The sequence below is a fragment of the Oryctolagus cuniculus genome, chromosome 1 (genome assembly GCF_964237555.1).
Source record: "Oryctolagus cuniculus chromosome 1, mOryCun1.1, whole genome shotgun sequence".
NCBI lineage: Eukaryota > Metazoa > Chordata > Mammalia > Lagomorpha > Leporidae > Oryctolagus > Oryctolagus cuniculus.
Window position 1 is genome coordinate 186,360,066 of NC_091432.1, and position 24,226 is coordinate 186,384,291.

Sequence of the window (24,226 nt, forward strand, 5' to 3'; positions counted from 1 at the left end):
CAGCCAATTAGGGAGTGAACCAGCAGATGGAAGACTCTCTTTCTCTCTCTCTCTCTCTGCCTCTCCTACTCTCTCTGTGTAACTCAGATGTTAAAATGAACAAATCTTTAAAAAAAAATTATACTCTTCTGTCCTCACTTAATGATATTTATCAGAATTCCACATTATGCAATACTACTATGCCACTCTTGATTTGAAAAAAAATAGTATGGATGTGTATATGTATTATATATGTATATATTATATGTATGTATGTGCATATGATACAACATTTATGCATAAAACGAGTATGCAAATTATTTAAAATTGTTAAATCTATAGTGCTCATTGGACTCTAAACTTTATTATATAATTTAAAATAGTTTAAGATAAAAAGACAAAAATATTGATCCAGTAATTCTTCTTTGAAGAATTAAATAAATATCTACACAAAGAAATAAATCACAGCAATTGCAAATCACAATTATGATCTCTTAAAACTATTCATCATTAGGCCGGCGCCGCGGCTCACTAGGCTAATCCTCTGCCTTGCGGCACTGGCACACCGGGTTCTAGTCCCGGTCGGGGCGCCAGATTCTGTCCCGGTTGCCCCTCTTCCAGGCCAGCTCTCTGCTGTGGCCAGGGAGTGCAGTGGAGGATGGCCCAGGTGCTTGGGCCCTGCACCCCATGGGAGACCAGGATAAGTACCTGGCTCCTGCCATCAGATCAGCACGGTACGCCGGCTGCAGCGCGCCGGCTGCGGCAGCCATTGGAGGGTGAACCAACGGCAAAGGAAGACCTTTCTCTCTGTCTCTCTCTCTCACTGTCCACTCTGCCTGTCAAAAAAAAAAAAAAAAAAAGAAAGAAAGAAAAGAAAGAAAAAGAAAAAAAAAAACTTTTCATCATTAAAGGAAGCAAGGCAACTGAGGGAGTAGAAATAAGTGACTCCAAATCCAATGTAAGAAACCTCGTCACACCAGAAAACAAGTTTATTATTAAAGACCACTAAGATTATGCCAAAAAGTCAAGAAAACCAATTCAAAAATTTCTATTAATCAAATATGAGACAATTTTAGAAGTAATAGAACAAACTAGAGCAGATTTAAATACTAAATATTCTGGATTCTGTGAGCTCATCTTCTGTAATGAAGATTCAATCTTTTCCATTCAAATGTGGATGCATATGGTTCAAAATAATGACTACAAAGTCTCAAAAATGCTGTCAGTTTTCACTCAACATTAGAGGACTCTGGGCGCTGGTGTAGCAGCACAGCAAGTTAAGGCACCCTTTGGTAGGCCCGCACTGCACATCGCAGTGTCTGGGGTGTAGTCCCATTGACACTTCTGATCTCCTTTCCTGCTAACAATGTACCCCAGGAGGCAGCAAATGACAGCTCAAGTACTTGCATTTTTGCCACTCAAGTGGAGACCTAGATGGAGTTCCTAGCCCCCAGGTTTAGTCTGGCACAATTCTGGCTGATGTGGGCATTTGGGGGAAGAGAGCCAGTGGATGGAAGCTGTGTGTGTGTATATATATGTGTCTGTGTGTGTACATGAGTATGTCACTCTGCCTTTCAAAGGAATAAAAACACATAAGCATTTTTTAAAAGAAGAAAAAAATTAGTCCTAATTTTTTTAAACAAATTATCACCTCTAGTGAGAATAAAAATATGATTTTCAATGTTTATTTTCTATGCCAAATTCAAGAAACCTGGGCCAGCGCTGTGGCTCCATGGGTTAAAGCTCAGACCTGCAGCACCAGTGTCTCACACGGGCAGCAGTTCAAGTCCTGGCTGCTCTGCTTCTGATACAGCTCCTTGGTGATGCACCTGGGAAAGCAGTGGAGGATGCTCCAAGTCCATAGGCCCCTACACCCGCATAGGAGACCCAGAGGAAGCTCCTGGCTCCTGGCTTTGCCTTAGCTCAGGTCTAGCTGTTGCAGTCATTTGGAGAGTGAACAAGCAGATGGAAGCGCTCTCTCTCTCTCTCTCTCTCTGTAACTGCCTTTCAAATAAATAAATAAATCTTTAAAAAGAACTCAAGCATGCCTAGTAGTCATCTCTTTTGATCTCTATATGCTTACCTTTCTCCTTTGTTTATATTCAAACATATAATTTGAATTTTCCTATATTGTTTATAATTAAATTATTAGTGCATATTATTTTAAAGATTACATATAGCTTAAATGCGAAAGAAAAAGTAAACATATTTGGGTTGTAAAACTTAGCTGAAAATATCGATTTATTTCAAAAAGAAACAAGAAAGCAGTTTTTTTTTAATGTTTAAGGTGGTATAAGATGGGTACTGTTTCTTATATCGATACCCATAATTGTGATTGCAATATAAGGGGACTTCAAAAAGTTCATGGAAATGGAATTCAAAGATAATTTCAGGTACTAAAAAATTTTGAAATCCACGCAATCTTTTCATAACACACATTTTCTGTAAACTTGCAGGAGAGTCCTCAGGTAGTACAAGAGTACTGCTAGTAACGAAGCATTCTTTAGAAAAATAAAACTATTTTCATAATATTGTTATGTTACTTAATTTATTTGATTAGTTCCAATAAGCTTAAAGAACATAATTAGAATCCAAAGAAATCTTTATTTTATTTATTTAGTTGTTTTTAGAGATTTATTTATTTACTTGAGAGGCAGAGTTACAGACAGAGGGACAGAGAGAGAGGTCTTCCATCCGCTGGTTCACTCCCCCTGATGGCTGCAACAGCTAGAGCAAAGCCAATGAGCTTCTTTCAGGTCTCCCAAGCGGGTGCAGGGGACCAAGCGTGTGGGCCATCTTCTACTGCTTTCCCAGGCCATCAGCAGGGAGCTGGATCAGAAATGTAGCAGCAAGACTCGAACCATTGCCCATGTGGGATGCCAGCACTGCAGGCAGATTCTTAACCTATTATGCCACAGTGCCGGCCCCAGAAATCTTTATTATAAGATGAAAAAAAATTGTTTCTGGATTTAGGCAGCCTACTCCATCTATATTTCTGAAGTATTAACAAATGATTTATTATCTGAGAACATTTCTCACCCTTTTACTTTTTCTTCTCTTTATATTCATTTCTTTCCTTTTTAAAAAGATGTATTTATTTAAAAGACAGAATTACAGAAAGAGGAGAGACAGAGAAATCTTCCATCTACTGGCTCACTCCCAAAATGACCACAAGAGCCAGGGCTGGGCCAGGCAGAAGCCATGCACCTAGAACTCCATCCTGGTGTCCCACATGGGCGGCAGGAGCCCAGGCTCTTGGGCCATCTTCCACTGCTTTCTCAACCTCATTAGTGGAGAGATGGATCAGAAGTGGAGCAGCCAGGACTCAAACCAGTGCCCATATGGGATGCTGGTATCCCAGATGGCAGGTCAATTCCCTACGCCACAATACCAGCCCCAATACGTTTATTCTTTAACAGCCCATTTCTGGGAAAAGCGTGTGAGGTTTTCGATGTTTTTCTTTTTGTTTGTTTGCTTTGCTTTTCTATTTTAAAGATGCTTGACAAGATTTTAATGTTACATTCGAAAGAAAAATCCAACCTTCTAAATAAGCTATAATATAAGCTCAATCATTATTTCAGATTGCCAAGAGTTCAAATTTATGAGCAAACTGAACAAACTTGTGAAAATGGAAAATTGTAATATGTAAATGTTTGTTAGCTTTTAAGTTTGATATCAATAACCTACAGTATTTTATTAGAGGGTAATTCATAATATTTAGAAATCTATATGCATTTATTACTCTAGTCCTTAAAAATGCTAAGCATTCACATCTTCAAAATGATTTATCTTGGCTATAATTCTCTTTTTTTAAATGAATGACTCCTATACCACTTTATTCAAACCTAGATATCATAAGAAGAAATTTCGAAGTTCCTGCTTCTGGTGTACTCTTATCATTCAATATATAGAAAAATTCTCTATCTCTTAGTGCGTGGTAAACTCAGATGGCACATTTGCCCTTAATGGACTGTCATTGATCTAACAAAACATTACTCTCTACCTGGAAAAAGATCAGTATCTATAGAGGCCTTGGTAAAATGACCCTCTATTTTCAGGCCTCTTTTACATCCTGATACCACATAAACTGCCAGAAATGTTGCAGATAAATAAGGAGGACATAGAACCATTTAGAGAAATTGATGCCCAATTGCTCAAGGCTTCCTACAATGCGAAATGTTCAATTTGACAGGAATGTTATTTCAGTTACTAGTTGACTCAATTTTAGAATTCTACTGAAATTATTCTTTATCTTTATTTTTCAGCTGTATTAATTATAACTGATAAGCACTGCACATATGCAAAATGCACAAATGTATGTCATGATACACATATACTTTGTGAAATGATTTACATAGATAAGTTAATAAACATATCTACATACTTAAGGTTTACTGTCTTAGTGATTTTCAATTACCTTATTATTAGCTGTACAGGTTATTCATTATATCTGTACAACTTATCCATCTTGTAATTGAAATTTTGTATCCTTTGACCAACATTTCCCCATTTCCCTCATTCCCTGACCATCCTTCTAATCTATTTTTCCATGAGTTCAACATTTTTAGATTCCACATACGAGCTGAGGTCATGCAATATTTGTCTTTCTGCGTCTAGCTTATTTTCTTTGAAACAATGTCCTCCAGGTTCATCTATGTTCTCACAAATGACAGAATTTATCACATTTAAGGGTAAATAATATTCATATATATTCATATAAACATGTCTGTCATAATTTTTATGCATTCATCTGTCAACAGACACTTAAACTGCTTCCATACTTTAACCATTGTAAATTGTGCTGCAACAAATGCGGGAGTGCAGACATATCTTTGACAGATATTTTAATTTCCTTTTAATATAATCCAAACAGTGAGACTGCTGGATCATATGGTAGTTCTATGTTTATCTTTTGAGGAATCTCCATCCTATTTTCCATAACGGCTGTACGAGTTCACACTTCTACCAATAATGTATAAGAATTTCCTTTTCGGCCGGCAACGTGGCTCACTAGGCTAATCCTCCGCCTTGCGGCACCGGCACACCAGGTTCTAGTCCCGGTCGGGGCGCTGGATTCTGTCCCGGTTGCCCCTCTTCCAGGCCAGCTCTCTGCTGTGGCCAGGGAGTGCAGTGGAGGATGGCCCAAGTGCTTGGGCCCTGCACCCCATGGGAGACCAGGATAAGTACCTGGCTCCTGCCATCGGATCAGCGCGGTGCGCTGGCTGCAGCACGCCAGCCGCGGCGGCCATTGAAGGGTGAACCAACGGCAAAGGAAGACCTTTCTGTCTCTCTCTCTCTCTCACTGTCCACTCTGCCTGTCAATGCTTGTAACTTTGTCATTTTGATAACGGACATTCTAACAGGTAAGAAGTACTATGGTAGTTTTCATTTGCAATTCTCTCATTAAAATGTTGAGTATCTTTTGTACACCTACTGTCTATTTGAATACCTTCCATGCAAAAAAAATAATTCTTCAGATCTTTTACAAATTCATAAAAATTATTTAATCATTATTTGTTTGCAAGGCAGAGAGACAGAGACAGACAGAGAACTTCGATTTGCTGGTACTCTTCCCAAATGCCCACCATGAGGATGGTGGCCTGAAGCACTTGGTGGGCTAGAAAAATACTTAGCCAATGGCAATGCAAACTTCCCAGCTCTACCCAGAAAGGCAAATTACTTAACTGAGAAAATGGACTACAAGAAACTAACTTCAACCTAGCCACGAGGAAGCTGCCGTCATATATAAACATCTCTGATTCTAGTCTTTGTCCTAAGTGCTGCTCCCTTGCAGTGCATTCAATAAATCTAAGTCTATTCATTCTATCTGACTGCTCTGCTTCATTCTTTCATTACACACACACACACACACACACATATAAAACACACACCCATGTCATGAACCCCAATAGGTCACTTCCCAAAACATACTACAGGAAAATTCAGGAGCCTGAAACTCAATCCAAGTCTCTAGGGGTGACAGGAACCTCGCCAGGGTCATCACTTGCTGCCTGCATCCCAGGATGCACATTAGCAGGAAGCTGGAATCAGAAGGCAGATCTGCGCTTGTACCCGGCGTTCTAATCTGGGATGCAATCATCGCAAGTGGCCTTTCAAGAACTATGCCAAATGTGCATTCTCTTTGCCAAGTTTTTAATAGGATTGTTTGATTGGATTTTTTGGCTATTTATTTGTATAAGTTCCTTACGTATTTGGATATTAACTTCCAATAGGATACATAGTTAACAAATCTTTTCTCCTGTTGTGTAGACTGCCTGTTAATTTTGTTTATTGTTTTCCATGCAGAAACCTTTCAGTCTGATGTAGTTTCATTTGTCTATTTTTTTTTCTTTCATTGCCTGTGTTTTCTGAGGAATACCTTAAAAAATTACTGCCAAAACCAATATAATAGAGTGTCCCCTTTGTTTTCTTATAGGAGCTATAAGTCTTACATTTAAATCTATTTTTTTTTTTTTTGACAGGCAGAGTGGACATTGAGAGAGACAGAGAGAAAGGTCTTCCTTTTCCATTGGTTCACCCCCCAGTGGCCGCCATGGCCGGCACCACGCTGATCCAAAGCCAGGAGCCAGGTGCTTCTCCTGGTCTCCCAGGTGGGTGCAGGGCCCAAGCACTTGGGCCATCCTCCACTGCACTCCTGGGCCACAGCAGAGAGCTGGACTAGAAGAGGAGCAACTGGGACAGAATCCGGTGCCCCGACCGAGACTAGAACCCGGTGTACTGGCACCGCAGGTGGAGGATTAGCCTATTGAGCCGCAGCGCCAGCCATTACATTTAAATCTTTAATCTATTTTGAGTTGACTGTTACATAATCAACCCACCTCCCAAAGCAGGTCAGCTAAGGGAGATGCTCAATCAAGGAGATTAAACTCCACATTCCAAATAAAATAAAATAAAATGCCAAATTATTCTTGCTCTATCTCTCTCTGTCTCTTGAATTTTTCAAGGATGTAGGCAACTTGGAAACCCATATTCCCCAGTGTTCCTCAAACTTCAGCAACAATAAGCTACCTGGAGTCCTTGTTATACTACAAATTCCTGGGCACAGACCACAAAGATTCTGAGTATGATGGAATACGTTGGGGCAGGGGTCCAGATTTTGCATTTTTAGGAGTCGCACATAGTACTAATAGCCGCTTGAAGAGTTAGAGGTCTGATTCCCAATTTATTTCATCTTGGTCCTTAGGTAATTTGGCCCATCATTTTTTCACTTTCCACAACACTACTGTAAACAACACCTCCTTTTACTTCAGTTTTTGCCTGGAAATATATCCAGGGAGCTACTGTTCACGTGCTCTTCCTTTACTCAGGCATGGCAGGCATACTGTAGTATAGAATTGAATTTAAATACTCTAAGTCTTGGTCACTGCACACATACATTGCTGGAGCTATAAACAATATTACTTCAGCATGATATGGAAAACTTATCACTTTGGATGCTTATGCACCAGAGCCCCACAGGAATTCTTTCTTTTGCTCCTATTGCCTTTGAACTTTAAAAGCCTTGTTGCTTTCACAAATGTTTTAGACAGAAATTATGCAATATCCATCTTCTAATCACCATTAAGTCTTATAGGATCATATTCCAAAGATTTAAAATTTTATAACATTTAAATTGGCTCCCAGTTCATATGGAAATATAGGATCCTTGTTCATTGGAGGGTTTTAACACTTGATAGCAGATAATAATAGCAGTCACCACTATTTTATAAGTAATTTCTAGGATGAAAACATTTCTAATAATATTAAACCAGTACTCTCGGAATGTCTAGCACCAGAACTCCTCCCAGGGAAAAGGGGGCATTCTGATTTATATTTATATATATATATATATATATATATATATATTTAAAGATTTGTTTATTTAGTTGAAAAGTAGGATGACAGAGGGAAGGAGATACAGATATATTGTTATGGGAACAATGATAGTGATCTTGGTTCTCCTCTCACATAGAATTTCTACATGGACAGGACAGTAAGCAAAGCAAGACTATTTAAGTCAGAAACCTCCTGCTGCAATGGAGGAGGAGTAGGCTCCAAGGGAGAAATACCCCAAGAAACTTGCCAGTGTCTTTTATGCCCAATTCCAGGTAGGAACAGAGTAATAACTAACAATCAGTTAGAGGGCAGGGATAAAACCCTTCAGAGGGCTGGAATTGTAATCCTGTCTATCCTGCTGTTGATAAACAAACAAAAACATCAGAAGAGTGGGATTGGTAATTTTGTCTTGTTGAAGGCTGCCCACTCTTAAAGGAACTCTGCTTCTCTCTCTCTCTCTCTCTCTTTTTTTTTTTTTTTTTTTTTTTTTTTTTTTTTTTTTTTTTTTTTTTTTTTAAGAGGCAGAGAGAGAGAGAGGTCTTCCATCTGCTGGTTCACTTCCCAAATTGCAGCGACAGCCAGAGCTGGTCCGATCCAAAGCCAGGAGCCTCTGGGTCTCCCATGCTGGTGCAGGAACACAAGGACCTGAGCCATCTTCTACTGCATTCCCAAGTCATAACAGAGAGCTGGATCAGGAGTGGAGCAGCTGGGACTTGAACCGGCACCCATGTGGGATGCTGGCACTGCAGACAGCAGCTTTACCTGCTGTGCCACAGCTCCAGTCCCTCAGGCTCTCTTCTCATTCCAACACGGAATTGACTTAACTGCCAATTAGCGCATCTAACTCCTCGCAATATTTTCCATCTGCTGGTTTACTCCTAAAATGTCTTCATTAGTGAGGGCTAGGCCAGGCAGGCCAAACCCAATACCAGAAACTCCATCCTGGTTTACAGCATGTAGATGGCGGGAACCCAAATACTTGGGCCATCATTCCTTGCTTCCCAGGCACATTAGCAGGAAGCTGGATCAAAGCACAGAGTAGCAAGGAATCTAACAAGACACCCCTTTACAGGATGTGTGTGTCCACAGTTGCAATTTAACCTACTGTGCCATAATGCACAATCTACTAAAAAAGTCTTGATAAGTCACTAGAGATTTAAACTCATGTGTAATTCATTATATGCATTTTCTATGGATTTTTAAAAGACCCTTTGTATGCATGTCATCAAATAACTTATTTTTAATTGCATTTTCCATCAACTTTTCAAAGTACCCTCATACATGTTAATATATTTAATCATAATAATTATTTCATAAAATATAAATTCTTTCTTCCTGCATTTGACAGATAATGAAAGGGAGGTATGTAAAAGTTAAGTGATTTATCCAAGGTCACACCATTGTCAGCCTCAAAATCAAGATTTGAACCAATCTACAGTCCAGCTTCAATCAATATACAACGCTGACTTTATCTGATAAGAGCAATTTTATAGATATTTGTTGTTGTCTATCAGTTTTCTAGGGAATACAAAGAGAAAATGAAGAGGGAAACTAAGAAGAAAAAGAAATGATTCAGAGAGATTTAAAAAAAGCTAGAGGATGATGAGTTAAGACCTCTGCCTTCAGTGGCAGGATGACAGAAAGGAATTTTTTTAAAGGCAGAGAGTTAGACAGAGATCTTCCTTCCACTGGTTTCACTCACTAAATGTGCACAGTGGTCTGGACTGGGACAGGCCAAATGGGAGTATGGAGTTCAATCTTCCACAGGGCAGGAAGGAACCCAATGACTTGAACCATTACCTGCTGCTTCTCCAGGTCTGCATTGGCAGTAAACTGGGTCAGGAACCGGAGCAGAGTTGGGACCTAAGCACTCTGATGTGGGATGTGGGCATCTGAACCAGTTTTTAGGCCAAATGCTTGCCCTGGAGAGGTGTTTAATATGAACTGTGACAATCTTTCGCAGAACAGTGCATATTGTGGCTCTTCCTCATGACCTTTCAAAATGATGGTAAAGGTCCTGAAATCACAAAGCCTGCAGCAACCAGAAATAGGGCAGTGTTGCACATCTGGGTTAGCGTTACCTGGAACAGAGACTTCATGGGAAGACGGTGGAGAAGCAGCAAGGGCTCAGAGAGGCAATCAGGAAATCGTAAGCCCCAGGAGGTGTCAGAAAGCTTGGATCAAGTTTTTTACTACAGGTTATAGAATTATGGTTCAAATCATCTTTTCTAACTGTCAAGACAAAGGGAAATCACAGATAATACTTGCATTTCAGTTTATGATAAGGAAATAAATGTAAGTGTTCTGCCCTATAAATTGAGGGTGAAAAAAATTCGACTACCCAATGTTAACAATGGAGCGCTTTATTCAGATAATAAAAATGGATTCCTATTTTAATTATAATACGAAATCACCTGAATACTTTGAGTTGAGGACATAGTAGCAAATCAGAATCTTTTCAAATATTTTCTTTTAGCTTTTTCTTTAGTGAACAAGTCAGTTTACTCTGAATAGACAATTCCTGTACCAATTTATGGCCACTCTGTAGTGTATTCCTGAACTAGAGTAAAGCTGTATTCCTATGTCATGGAGCCTAAGTACAGCATTTTCCTTCATATGTGAAGCCAAGAGTTTCCTTTTTCTCATATGTGTGGCACCACAGCCCAAACCAGGACAGGCGCTAGAATGAGGGGCATTGTCAGGCTGCTGACCTGGTTTACTCTGTGCCTTGACTGTTATTGTGCATCTGAGGCCATCTGGGCCCCTGAGGGTTCACAGACAGAGCTTTAGCAGGTGGGCCTCCTGGTAGAGTCAATGAGAGCACTAATAACTTTGTCTCAGCTGGATGATACTCTTTGCATATCTTTGCATTTCCTTGTTCTTCCAAGGAACTGCCTTCAGGAGAAAATTCACCCAGGTCACCAATTACACAGCTCCCCAGTTGGTTTGTGAATGTTTCAGCAGCTTATTTGTTGCAACCAGAACCAAGTTTTTTGGTTACCTTCCCCTTAGCTCTCACAGACAAAAAAGGAGTAATAAATGTCTTCTTAACACAAGACATTTTCCTTCATTCATTCAAAAATCAATTCTTTATGAGGGATTCAGTATGAGTACAACACTACACTAGGCATTCAGGGGTGAAATAAGTAGTGGAAACATTTTATTTAAATGCTTTATATGCCAGAAATGTTGTCAGTTGCTTTGAATACACAATCACAGTTAACTTTCACCATAGCCACATGGAATACACCCCCGAGGTATACGTTAGGAAACAACTCAGAGAGAATTTTGCACTACTTGTAGGTATATAGCCCAGCAGTCAATGTCCCACAAAGGACTGCTTGGGTTGAGTCCCAGCTCTCGCTCATGATTCCAGCTTACTGTTAATACAGACCCCGGTGCACAGCGGTAATGACTGAACTAATTCTTGACATTCATGTGAAGCCCTGGGTTGAATTCCCAGCTCCCAGCTCCCAGCTCCCCGCAGCAGCCTCAACCCAGGCCCAGCTGATATAGGCATTTGCAGAGGGAACTAGCACCAGGAAGTGCTCTCTCTCTCTCTCTCTCTCTCTCCCTTTGCCCTTCTTTCTCTTCTTCCATCTCTCAAATAAAATTTTTTTACAAATTTTGCTTATGTCCATGCAGCCTCTACTTAAGTTGCAAGACTAGGTATTATCTCTGGTAACAGCAGGTTCCATTTTCTTGAACACTTCTGTCGGAAGTAAACGGTTCTGGCCTTTGAAAGACCTTATAGTTTAGAGATATATGGAACTCAGTATACAAAGAGTTAGTTTTCATTAAGAGTTTATAATAATGATATGATCAAGATCCAACAGCAAAAAGTTGGAATGGGCTAGCACTTGCAATTCTGTCAATCCATATGGGCTTTGATGCCAGTTCTAGCTGCTCCCCTTCCAATCCAGTTCCCTGCTAATGTGCCTGGGTAAGCAGCAGAGGATGGCGCTCTCTCTCTCTCTCTCTCTTTTAAAAAATTATTTATTTGTTTGAAAGTCATAGTTATACAGAGAAGAGGCAGAGGCAGAGAGAAAGAGAGAGGTCTTCCATCCACTGGTTCACTCCCCAATTGGCCACAACGGCTGGAGCTGCACCGATCCCAAGCCAGGAGCCAGGAGCTTCCTCTGCGTCTCCCACGTGGGTGCAGGGGCCCAAGGACTTGGACCTTCTTCCTTTGCTTTCCCAGGCCATAGCAGAGAGTTGGATCAGAAGTGCAGCAGCCAGGTCTTGAACTGGCGCCCATAAGGGATGCCGGCACTTCAGGCGGTGGCTCTACCGCTATGCCACAGCACTGGCTCCTGTATCTCTCTGTCTCTCTTAATTCTGCCTTTCAAATAAATAAAATAAATCATAAAATAATAGAAATAACTCCACATCTTGCATGAGAGACAATGGAAATTATACCAGGTCTTTCTGACAAAGATGAAAGTGACACTCCACAGGGTGTGTACACAGAAGTAACAGGCAGAGTAAGAAACCAGAAAACCCGCAGGTAGATTTAGGGCAACTTCTGGTTCATTCCAGGGCAAGCATAAAGCATTGAGTGTAGTGCTTAGAAATATGAATTGAGGCTGGCACTGTATGTAGCACAGCAGGTTAGGCTGTCACTTGCAAAGTACTCATATTTTGGAGGGCCAATTCAGGCATTGGCTGTGCCACTTCCAGTACAGCTCCTTGTCTATGTCCCTGGGAAAGCAGTGGAAAATGGCCCAAGTAGTTGGGCCCCCACCACCCACATGGGAGATCTGGATGGAGTTCCTGGATCCTAGCCTCAAGTTTGGCCAGCCCTAGCTATTGCGAGCATTTGGGGTGTGAACAAGCAAATCAAAGATTGATCTCTTTCTCTTTCTCTCTCTCTTTCTCTCTCTCTTTCTCTCTCCCTCTCTATCTCGCGCTCCCTCTCTCTCTCTCTCCCCCTCTCCCTTTCACTTTCCCTCTCCATTCTTCCCTCTCTCTATTCCCTTTCAGATAAATAAATACTTAAAAATATATATGGGTTGACATCAGTCTAGAAGTGCTTTGAATTTTATAGTGATGTTTAGACAGTATCCATATACAGTGGTTACCAGACATAAATACTAGTCACTCAGTTGTTAATCCAGTTTCTCACATCAGTGTGCACATTGACTGTTAATTAGGGACAACCAGATTTTGAGAATTTCCTCTACTTTGGGAAAATTGTTTCCTCCACCAGTTAATACAGGCTAGAACAATTCCACATAATTCTAGATATTGAGGTATAACAAGCCACAGCTCTACTATTGTAGGTTCAAAGTTTACATTCTCTGATTGGTGGTTGAGATGACGTTCAGTGTCCTTTGTGGAATATTTAAAAGGAAACTCCTGAAAATAATCTCTTTCAGCCTCTAGATCCTGCTGTCATGTGTTGAAGGACAAACAGAGAAAGAAAAGAAGTGGTAGGCATTAATACTCAGGTGCATGTGTGTGAGAGAGAGACAAAGAGTACCCATAGGAGTGGTTTCCCCTTTCCCCTAGGTTATGTTATAGGACAACCAGTGTGTTACAATTTTAGTGAAGCTTTTGAGTTAATTCTTTTTTAACCGTCTGCTAAAGGAAGAGGAAGCAGAAATTAGAATTTTAAAACTGAACATTTTTATTATGTGGGCCTTGAAATAGCTCATTAATATTTCTGATTGTTCTTTCTTCAAATATATTTCATGTTCTTGGCTGTTCTGGAATGCCGACTTTGGAAGAACTTTGTAACGTGTGACTGTATTAGACTCGGTTTACAGAATTTCCTAATGATTTCAAATAGTTTCAGTGGAGTGCAAATATAAAATGATTTTTACGCTTGCAATGTCTTCAGTAGAGAATTTCAAAACTTTGCCTTCCAAAATCCTTGCCATCCTGCCTTGCTGAGTCCCACCAGATAACACAGACTGAGTGGTCTTTTTGTTCTTCAAAAGGATGAACTAAGGACAGGGGAATGTGTGATTGGATGTTTCCTGTTTGCTCCTGTGTTCGAAGTTTATGCAGAGCAGGATACCATAATGCTACTGTGTGACCTTCCCTTTGCCCTTCCTTGGAGAAAGACAAAATTTCAAAGGCAGCCATCTAGGACATTGTAAATTCCAATTTGTCCATGAAAGAGAAGTTAATCATAGTAAATATGATGCTTTCCCATCTAAGCATTTGAGAACCATGGAGTATACAGTAAGAGGTGTTTTGCTGCTTTTGCTATGACAACAACAATTCATTATCATCTAAATCCTCTTAGATGGATAATATCAGGGCTTGATGCCAATAGGACAAACCACATCAGGGTGGAGAGTTAAGCTGATGTCAGTTTCCTTGTTTTGTTTTAAAGTCCTGCTGAAATGTCTCTGAAGCTTCACAAGAGATTTGCTTTGATCAACATTCTTCAACCTTCAAAGGCATCCCCGTGGTGCTTGTGAGACAACTGCTTACTCAAGTCACCTTGATTGCTTGTTCTAAGAGTCCTCTCTGCATGCCTCACAGATCTGTAGGAGGCCTCTAGCAAAAGCTGCTGACATTGGATCCAAATTCATCTATATTCAAGCTACTAAACTTCCCACTATTTTTAATCTTGTCATGTACACATATGTGCTTAAATACAAGTCATCCAAGATGCTATTTAGGTTGTTATTTTAAATGTTCATACAATTTTTCCAGGACAAAAGTAATGCATCCTCAATTATGCAAAGCTTGAAAATAAAAAAAAAAAAAACTGAGAAAATGGAGAAGCATCCTTTCTAAGACCATAGATGAAATAATTTCTTTCTAGTAATCTGTGACATAAACAGGTTTTTGGTTTGTATATTGTTAAATATAGCTCTAAGGAATATTCCCACAGATCAGAGACTACTAGTTTATTTACAATTAATCACAATTAGTTTTTTAATAGTTAAAAAAGCCATCCTGCTGAAACATTGACTTTATGACTAAAGTCCCCCTTGTTCCATTATCAGATTTACATTTTCTTGTTCAATTCCCCAAGCATTACCAACACTCCCTGTAGTGGAAGAAGAGAAAAGCCAAGTTGAGTGGATGGATATTTGAGAAATATTTGGTTTAGAAAACACAAAAAATCAATTTCTGAATTACAGGAAGTTTTCTCTTACATTCTTTGACAAAAGAAGATACCGGCCTTCAAAGTTTTCTGAATACTACTATGTATGAGTTTTGTAGTTACCATCGGACTGATGAAAGGGAAGAAATGGTTAAGCCGGGATGGGGGAGAGCCGATGAGCATGCCCTTGGCATGGCCTGTGGCACAGTGATAGAGAGATCAAAAGTCACATGAAGGAACTGAAAGGCAAATGAGTCTTGGAGTAGGTCGGGCATTTGTCCTGGAAGTTAAGACATCTCCTGGAGGGTCCATACCCTATATTGGAGTGCTTGGATTTGAGTCCCAGACTGTCTCTGAATTCTAGTTTCCTGCTAATGAGAACCCTGGAAGGCAGCAGATGAAGGCTCAAGTAGTTAGGTCTCTGCCACCCAACTGTGTGACCTGGATTAAGTTTCTGGCTCCCAGTTTTCATCTGACCTAGTTCAAGGCATTCCAGACATTTGGGGAATGAACCAGCATATATTTATCTTTCTCTCTCTCTCTCCATCTCTCTCTTTGAAATAAATCTTTCTAAAATTATAGAGATTTTTTTATTTATTTATTTATTTATTTATTTTTTATTTTTTGACAGGCAGAGTGGACAGTGAGAGAGAGAGACAGAGAGAAAGGTCTTCCTTTGCCGTTGGTTCACCCTCCAATGGCCGCCGCGGCCGGCGCGCTGCGGCCGGCGCACCGCGCTGATCCGATGGCAGGAGCCAAGAGCCAGGTGCTTTTCCTGGTCTCCCATGGGGTGCAGGGCCCAAGCACCTGGGCCATCCTCCACTGCACTCCCTGGCCACAGCAGAGAGCTGGCCTGGAAGAGGGGCAACCGGGACAGAATCCGGCGCCCCGACTGGGACTAGAACCCGGTGTGCCGGCGCCGCAAGGTGGAGGATTAGCCTAGTGAGCCGCGGCGCCGGCCTCAAATTATAGAGATTTAGGAAATTTTATAAGCATCACGGTGGGATAAGCAGACTACAATAGGAAGAAGAAACAATTTGATTTGCTATCTGGGCCAAACACTGTGTTTGACACTTTACAAATATTATCTCCTTTAGTTTCTACAACTATTCCATGAAGCAGACCAACAGACTGAAGGCCAGAGGCATTAACTAACACAACCATTTTCTCATGGTCACTAATGACAGAAAGCTCTCTGGCAGATTTTCAAAGCAAATCAAACCAGAAAAGTGTTGCTTTTGAGAAGATGCACAGAAAATGAATTGTCAATCATTAAGAGTTTGTAATATTAGCTTCAAGTTTTTGGTTTAAATATTTGAAATAAAATAGAAGCATTAAACATTCTTCTAAATCTCAACCACATTCTCATCTCCCTGTCCAAAGATGCCATTCTTACCCTAGAGGTCTCATACCTTCCCATTTGATTTTTTCAATCTACTACATAATTTGCAAGTGTTTATATTAGTCATATATTTTATACTGAGAATAGGCAATTGTTTTAAAGAAGCTATCATGATGTATCTGATATTGAAAACACCAGTTAGTGGAAAATGGGAGAGAACTACCCTACTGAAAATTCATGTCAAGATAATATCTGCCAGATACATAAATTGAATTTATTTTAGTAAATTCATATATGCACATCAAGATAAATGTAATGTTTAAAACATTTATGAAACATTTCTTTTGTTTGGGAGTTTCTGTTGGTAGAAGTAAAACTTTAAAATAGGAAATTCATAATGGTGCACGTTGGCATATACTATTAGAAGGTAAATGCTCACTAGTAGAGCCTGGACTTGTTTCTCTTAATTCACTATCAATAATAACACATGGGAGCTACATTATTTTTAAAGCATTGATTTTTAAGTACAATGTAGAATAATTCCAAGCATGAGACATTGAAAGTAGCATTTTTATTTACTTTGTAGAAAACATTTTATTTATAGTTAAAAATTATGAAATATATCATTTCAAATTACTTATAATCAAAAATATTTTTATAACACATTTACCTGATGTAAGTTAATAAATAGAGGAGATAATATAACTTTATGTTATTAAATTGTTGGATATTATATTCAATTTATGGTAATAAATACTATAGTGGTAGAAAATAAAATATTTGGTTTATAATGTTTATGTAACACATGCCAAAACTTTGAAATAAATGAGAAATTTCTATAATTGTTCAATAGATTTTATACTGTCGTGAAAGAGGTTAGCAAGCTAAAACAAAACAGAGGGTGAGAAATGCTAGACTGGAGGTCCTCCAAGGCCCTCGTATTCTGAAATGCTATAACTTGTGGCATCTCATCTTCCCTCCACTCACTAACTGAAGGTCTTGCCACAAAGAAATGGAAAAAGGAAGATATATAATAGCTCTTGTGGATCGATTCACTCATGAGTTATAAATCAAAAGGAAAGTCTGGATTTATTTTTAAGAAAATCTACGCATCATCCTCCACTCCCCCACCAATCCCAGATGTAATTCTTGCACAAAACAATGTAACACAGCAAAATATTAATCTCAGTAGTTACACATAATTCTACTCAAAATTAAAAGATCACTTAATTTCCCACAGGTCCATATGTTCTAATATTACACGCCATTCTTACTTGTATTTTCTGCCAATGTTGACTAGTTAGTAAAGTTAAAATATTTAGCACCTAGCTGAAATGACATAAAATGAGAGATAAATGAATTGAATACAACCTCTGGCCCTTTGCTGGATTGAACTCCCTGTTGTATTTTGGAGAAGGTAGTGAAGGATGCTGATAAGTAATTAGTGCACTTTGGTGTGAAAATTATGAGAATTAGAGAGAAATATATTAAAGGGTTGAATTCACCAATATCTCAAATTAGCTAATCTAGTCTTTTGGCGTAAAATAAGCAGCCTGTTTTGTGCGCATTTTGGAAGGTTTTAAAAACAAATCAATGTAGCCATACACTCAGGACGATGCTAAACAGATCCTGTGCTACACGCACTGCTCCTCCACAGTGTGCCCATTGTGGAGAGCTGCCACATCCCAAACACCTTCCAGCTGTTGGAGAAAACCACTAGAGGAGCAAGTGCAGACAGACACCCTCAGTCAGATAATTACCTTGATTAAGATTCTCAGAATTAAATGGAGTTTAATCAAGGACCCTGTGAAATTGCGAAAGCGCCAGTTTTCTGGGCTTGCCCTTCTTCTCTGCAGATGGTGAGTTGCCAAACAAAATCAAAGGAGACTTAATTACAAGGATGAGAGGCTAAGTCAAAAGGGACTGAGAGAATCTGTGCTTTGTGACGGAGATGGACTAGCACCAATCAGCAGCAAACTCAGCTCTCCTCTGCATGGAGAGAAGCACAATGCATCAAAGCTGAACTCACCATCAACGTTCTTGACAATTCCAAGGACTGAATTAATAGCTATGCCAATATATCTAAGAAAGTGACTAATATTGAATCTTGTTATGATATAATGATATATGTGAACTTTAAAGGCAACAGTTGGATGGATATTACAGAAAACAGCCATGCCACTTCAGCTGTTAGTTACCAAGATAGCATGGTGGAGCTTGAATCTAAACTATTATTGGGAATAAATTCCTATTTAAATGGAAGCCTAAAAGAGCAATGATATAGGGAAATCAACTTTTTTTTTTTTTGTAAATTTTCCTGCTCCCCCTGAATTTGTACTACAAACAGAAGTGACAGTATAAATGATCGATTTAATGGTATGAGACAGTATTTTTCAAAGCTCACTCAATTCAGCACCTATATCCTTTTCACGCATGCTGCCATTAAGCCCTTTCCCACTATCCAGTCTATATTTGATTTTTTAAAGATGGATTTATTTATTTATTTGAAAGCAGAGTTACAAAGAAGAAGAGAGAAAGAGGGAGTTTCCATCTGCTGGTTCTCTCCACAAACGGCCACGAGAGCCTGAGCGAGCCAAGCTGAAGTCAGGAGCCAGGAGATTTTGCTGGGTCTCCCATGTGGGTGCAGAAGCCCAAGGACTTGGGCCATTTTCTGCTACTTTCCTCAGTCATTAGCAGGTAGCTGGATCAGAAGTGCAGCAGCTGGGACTCAAACCAGCTCCGGTATAGTATGCTAGTGACACAGGCAATGGTTTTACCTGCTACGCCACAATGCCGGCCCCTGTATTTGATCTTTTGGCATGCAGGATTCTGTATTTATTTCTATTATTTTGGTTTATTTTCACAACATTTAGCCCTAATTATGAATAATTTCTATAAATCATCATCTCATGATGTTAACTAACTTTGTGAAGTTACTTTAAGAGGGTAGAGTATTATAAAATTCATATCCTCTCCAAAAATCATACATCCTCCACATAAATTTCATGTTTTATATTATAAAAGTTAAACATACATCCAACCCTGTGAATTAGTACAAGCTAAAAATGTGAATGGTTCATGGAGAACCCATTTGCCTACAGATTTTCTTCTTTTTAAAGTAATATAATTTTTATTTCTAGGGTTTATTTTGCTTAGTGTTCTAAAGGCCTTGTTCAAACAGTGTTTAACTAATGCTGTTTCACATCTAGTTTTACATTTTCTCTTTTTCTCTGGTTCAACACCTTCACTTTCCAATATCCTGATATCTAATAACTGATAGAACTTCTATTTTGTCTTCTTATTTTTATGATTTATTTTTCCATCTATGTTTCTGGAATGATCTTAAGGGCTTTAATTTCTGTAGGCTTAAAGCTAACCCATTTGACTACTTTAATTGTTTTCCCCCTGCAAGACCCATTGCAACATAGCATTTTTATAAATCTTCAACATTTTTTTCTTACTTTGTTTTCCTTTTATTATTTTTCTTCCTATAAAACATACTCTCATTTGTTACACAATTCTTCCCAATGTACCCTCTTGTAGCCTGCTTCTTTCAGTCAGATAAAGAGACTGCACTTCAAGCATACATGTACATATTCCAACTTCAACTGAATCTTTTCCAAATCTTGGGGGAGGCACCATTTGGGTAATCTGTTCTCCCTGCTCCAAGTTGCACAGCATAGACACTTTTCACTACTCTTTAAACAGAGATTTCTACCCTTTTGTTACTTACTCAATTTTCTAAGTGCATATTAAGTACAAAACAATTCTCACAACACCCCAGTGTATCAGGAATAAGATGACATCAGCTCAGAAGGTGAAAAACTTGGATTTCAGTGAATATTGAGTAACAAGTGTTCTGTAAGACTTTTGACAATTTAATAAGTTACTGTGGATAGTAGGTTTTATTTTGGTCTGGTTTGGTTTTGTGTTCATTCAGGAACATGGTCAAGTAAAATGGTTGATGTACTGTAACACTTGAATTTTAAGTAAATATGTCATCCAATATAGTCTTTAAAAGTTACTTTTGGGGCACCAGCATTCCAAATTGGAGTGCAGGTTCAAGTACCAGCTACCATGCTTCCAATCCAGCTTCTTGCTAATGCACCTGGGAAGGCAGCAGAGGTTAGCCCAAGTACTAAGTCCCCTGCCACTCATGTGGGAGACCAGGATGAACTTCCTGGCATCAGTGTGGTCCAGATCTGGCTGTTGTGGCCATTTGGGTAGTGAACCAGTTAAACATACATACCTCTCCCTCCCTCCCTCTCTCTCTCTCAACTTCTGTCTCCTTCTCTCTGCTGCTCTGACCTTCAAATAAATAAATTTGTTTTTAAAAAGTTACTTTCAAGCCGGCACCGTGGCTAACTAGGCTAATCCTTCGCCTTGCGGCACCAGCACACCGGGTTCTAGTCCAGGTCGGGGCGCCGGATTCTGTCCCGGTTGCCCCTCTTCCAGGCCAGCTCTCTGCTGTGGCCAGGGAGTGCAGTGGAGGATGGCCCAAGTGCTTGGGCCCTGCACCCCATGGGAGATCAGGATAAGTACCTGGCTCCTGCCATCGGATCAGCGCGGTGCCCTGGCCGCGGCGGCCATTGGAGGGTGAACCAACCAACGGCAAAGGAAGACCTTTCTCTCTGTCTCTCTCTCTCACTGTCCACTCTGCCTGTCAAAAAAAAAAAAAAAAAAGTTACATTCAGGAAAACATTTCAACTCTACCACCATAATTAGCTCCAAAGAAAAAGAAAATATTTTTAAATGTGTAAATATTCTGTAGATATCTTTGTAATGTTGCTCTCGTTAGCATTTTATTTCCTGAATTCTATGAAAATCTATTAACTACTTAGTAAAAAACAAAACTTCCGGCCAGTGCCATGGCCCACTTGGCTAATCCTCCACCTGCGGCGCTGGCACCCCAGGGTCTAGTCCCGGTTGGGGTGCTGGGTACTGGTCCCAGTCATTCTTCTTCCAGTCCAGCTCTCTGCTGTGGCCCAGGAGGGCATTGGAGGATGGCCCAAGTGCTTGGGCCCCTACACCCGCTCAGGAGACCAGGAGGAAGTACCCGGCTCCTGGCTTTGGATCAGTGCAGCACCGGCCGTAGCGGCCATTTGGGGAGTGAACCAATGGAAGGAAGACCTTTCTCTCTGTCTCTCTCTCACTGTCTATAACTCTACCTGTCAAATAATAATAATAATAAAAACCTCTTCTATTTTCCTGTAAATTAGACATGGAACCACAAACAATACTACTGCACTTAGAATCTAACACTGACCATATCAAGGTTAGTGAAAATGGGGAAGAACCAGTAATATTCACTGGTGGTGGGAATGTAAAATGGTGCAACCATTTTAGAAAATAGGTTGAAGGTATCATTGCTGTGGCACAGTGCATTAAGCCACCACTTGAAACCCTGGCATCTTATATCAGTCTGCTGCTCCACTTCCATCCAGGTCCCTGTGAGTTCACCTGGGAAAGCAGCAGCAGATGATCCAAGTACTTGAGCCCCTGCCAGCCTGGCCCAGACCAGGCTGTCATGGCCATCTGGGGAGTGAACCAGTGAAGGGAAGATCTTTCTTTCAAGCTCTCTCTCTGCCCACTCAGCCCCCTCCAATAAATAAGTAAATCTTTTCCAAAAAAAGGAAAAGAAAATAGTTTGACAGCTTCTTAAAAACTTAAACATGTGCTTGGTCTATGATCCAGCCATCCACATCTACATATTAATCCAAGACAAATAAAGTATATGTTCATAGAAGTTTCATTTGTAATAGCCCCAAATTAGAAACAATTGAAATGTCCATCAAGAGGTGGCTTGTTAACAGATGAATGGTTAAATGTACTGTGATATATCCATACAAAGGAATTTAGCAATACAAAGGAATGAGCTAGTGATACACAGCAAGACTTTGAATTTCAAAATAATTATGTTGAATATAATAACACAAAAAATCTTTTTTTAATTTTCAGATTCTATTGAAGTTATAGAAAATGCAAAGTATTCTATAGTAATAGAGAGCAGATCAGCAGTTGCCCAGGGAAGGGTATGGGGGGTGTTACAGGGCTTACAAAGGGACACAAAGAAACTTTTGTGGACGGTAATTTATGTTTGTTATCTTGATTGTGTAATAGAATATATGTCAAAACTTTTCCAATTGTGCAGTATAATACATGCCTTTATTGCATATTAATTATACTTACAGCTCAATAAAACTGTTAAAAGAAGAAATATTAAAAATTGAATAATGTAAGTTACTTTAACTGCTGTGAAATAAAATTTAACTCAAATATATATCTCCTACTTTGAGATAGAAGGAGAAACTTGCACTTGAAATTTGCTGGGTTTTTTAAAATTAGCTTTTATATATTTTTGGTACAGTCATATTTGTCTTAGGAAAAAATAATTATACAGTATCCTTTGTATTCCAACAAAAGTGAATAAGATTAGACCTGTGATATTTGCTTAAAGAAGCACATTTTCTTGAATGCAAACAAAGACTTCTTTCTGATCAAAGTGATCACAGGCATGATGCACATATGGGAAAGCTCTCGGCAGTCATTATGGGGAGGCCTGACAATAGAGGTCAGGACAGGGAGTTCATTACCAGCAGAGAGGCCACAAGCACCAGTGAACAAAGTAGCTGACCGAGTGGCATCTCTAGAAGGTCTGAACTCGAGCTCCTCCCCTACCTGCCATGTCAATTGACAAGCTGTGGGGCTTCAACCTTCAGTTAAATCAGCAGTTTAAAATTTCAGAACACATAAAAGTAAATATTGAACTGATACTATCTCTGGGATTTTGTATCCCTTATTTTTTAGTTTTTATCATAAATATAGTTCATAGATAAAATTCAAAGAATATTCTCTTCCTCCTTCCCTCTCCCTTTCTTTTTTAGCTTTTGAGATAACATATTTTTAAAGTTACATTACAAGATTTTATTTTATCTATTTGAGAGCCAGAATCAGAGAGCAAGAGAGAGAGACAGAGAAACAGAGAGATCTTCCATCAGCTGACTCACTCCCCAAATGGCCACAATGGCTGGAGACAGACCAGGCCAAACCAGGGACCTGGAACTCCATCAGGGTCTCCCACCTGCGTTCCGGAATCCAAGCACTTGGGCCATCATCTATTGCCCCTTTCTCAGGAGCATTAGCAAGGAAATAGATTAGAATACCTATGACTCCAAAGTCTTATAATCTTAATGATTATATGAAAGAAAGGTACTGATTCCAACTTCAAATATGTGGGATAACTTCATGTCACCCAGATTAAAGCGATTCTTTCTTGGACTTCAGAAAACACAATCTTAGGGACTATCAACATCTAAGTAGTCACTGAAGCCATATTAATTGTTGGCAAGCTGCATTCTAATTGCCTGAATAGACAAAACACCAGCCATTTTATTTTTGATAAATTATAATAAATCACAAAAGAGACATACGAAAGCTCACAACACCTCTCCAGAGCTGGCATGCCAATGACTGAAGTTCACTGCTACCTTCTCAAGTACTAGAATGCAGCTGAGAACAAAAAGCTTTCTTGTAAACAGTTTGGTTTTGGAGTAAGAAAAGGAAAGGAGCTTTCGTTCAGAAAAGAAAAAAAATTTTAAGTCCTCCAAAGTGTGACATCATCTGAGTTGTTTTGTTGATTCTGTCCTGAACCTAATAGCAAAGCTCAAAATAGAGAAATAACATGCACTCCTATTTTAATAGGGACATTGAGAAATCCAACTACTATATCCATTTTACAGGCCCTGGCAGGAAATGACAGCTGACATGACAGCTCTGACCAGAAAATGCACCAACAGTGCAGTGACAATGGACCCACACATCTATACAGTGAGTTCTAGGGCATCAAAGAAGGAGAGAGGACATCGTCATGTGACCAAGGGACCTCTAGTTGTCACGGCTGGGTAAGAGCTCACAGGTCTTCCAACAAACCCAGAGAAGATGATGCTTGGTGTCTACCTCAGTGACAGCAAAGACAACAGAGGACTGCTGTTACCTGCCATTAT